Genomic DNA, 1,386 nt, shown 5'->3' with positions numbered 1-1,386 from the left:
CGCGGGCCCCCCCCCCCCCCGCGGTATTGACAAGGCAAATGCGCTCCAAGCCATGCATTCTTTTGCCTCGATCGTCGCGTTTGAACCAGACCTTAAAAGGAGTGCAGAGGCACGGGTGGGAGGAAGAGGGAGGACGTGGCTCAAGGGGTAGTGTATCTATTTGGCATGTGAAAGACCTCAGCCTGAGACCGGGGAGAGCCGCTGCCAGTCTGAGTTGACAGAGCCAATGGTCTGAGTCACTCGAAGGCAGGTTCACGTGTGTGTTGCTGTGATGAGAGGCTGAGAATCCAAACTTCCAGGTTGTATGCGGCTAGCGAACCTGACCATGGGCAAGGGCGCACGCTGCTTTTTCTTTACCTGTTACTTTGTCCTGTTTCTTTACCTGCTACCTTGTTCTGAGAGTGGGTATTTGGCGGGAGGGGGAAGAGTCCATTTTTTTTGCCACTTATTAAGTGTTAGAAGGCGCTGCGGTGGCTCAAGTGGTTAAGACGCTGAACTGCAGGCTGTGGAAGGTCGGTAGTTCAGCTGTTCGAGACCTGGGTGCTGCATGACGGAGTGAGCTCCCATCTCTAGTTCCAGCTCCTGCCAACCTAGCAGTTCGAAAGCAAGAAATTGCAAGTACATAAATAGGTACCACTTCGGTGTTCCGTGTGCCTTGGTGTTTAGTCATGCCGCCCACATGACCACGGAAACGTCTTCGGACAGCGCTGGCTCTTTGGCTTTGAAACGGAGATGAGCACTGCAACCCTAGAGTCGGATTCGACTGGCTTTCGAGCAAGGGAACCTTTACCTTTTACTTTACGTGTTAGAATGTAGAAGTTGCGCCCTTCATGGAATGCAGCACAAAATGCAAAAAAGCAATTGAAATCAGGGCAGGACAGGATATTCTAATAAAACTGGGGTTTATTTATTAATTTTATTTAAAACATTTATTTGCCACCTTTTCCCCTTGTGGCACTCGCTTAAAGTATAAATAAAACGTTTTTTTTTAAAGACACAATAAAAATAACAACGATAGAACCCCTGAGAGTCACAGTTTAAAAACAATTCAAAAATGCCATCCTGAATACAACTGTCCAAAGCTGTCTCCCGAAGATCGACAATGAGGGGGCCGGGTGCATCACTCTGGGGAGGTTTTTACATAATTGTGGGGCTGCTGTGGAAAAGGCCCTGTCTTTCATACCCATCAAATGAGTGTCTTTAATTGGCGTGACAGTCAGGAGGGCATCTTCCCTTGACCTTAATTCCTGGGCAGGAACATATGGGAGAAGATGATCCTTCAGATACCTGGTCCCGAGCCATTGTCGGACTTTAAAGCCACGTAGGTTCTGACGTTCCTAATTTATTTGTTTACTTTATTTATAGCTCACCTTTCTCATTGAGACT

This window comes from Gekko japonicus, unplaced genomic scaffold, assembly GCF_001447785.1.
Source record: "Gekko japonicus isolate JY-2015 unplaced genomic scaffold, Gekko_japonicus_V1.1 scaffold745, whole genome shotgun sequence".
NCBI classification, from domain to species: domain Eukaryota; kingdom Metazoa; phylum Chordata; class Lepidosauria; order Squamata; family Gekkonidae; genus Gekko; species Gekko japonicus.
Note: the sequence above shows the minus strand (reverse complement) of the source record.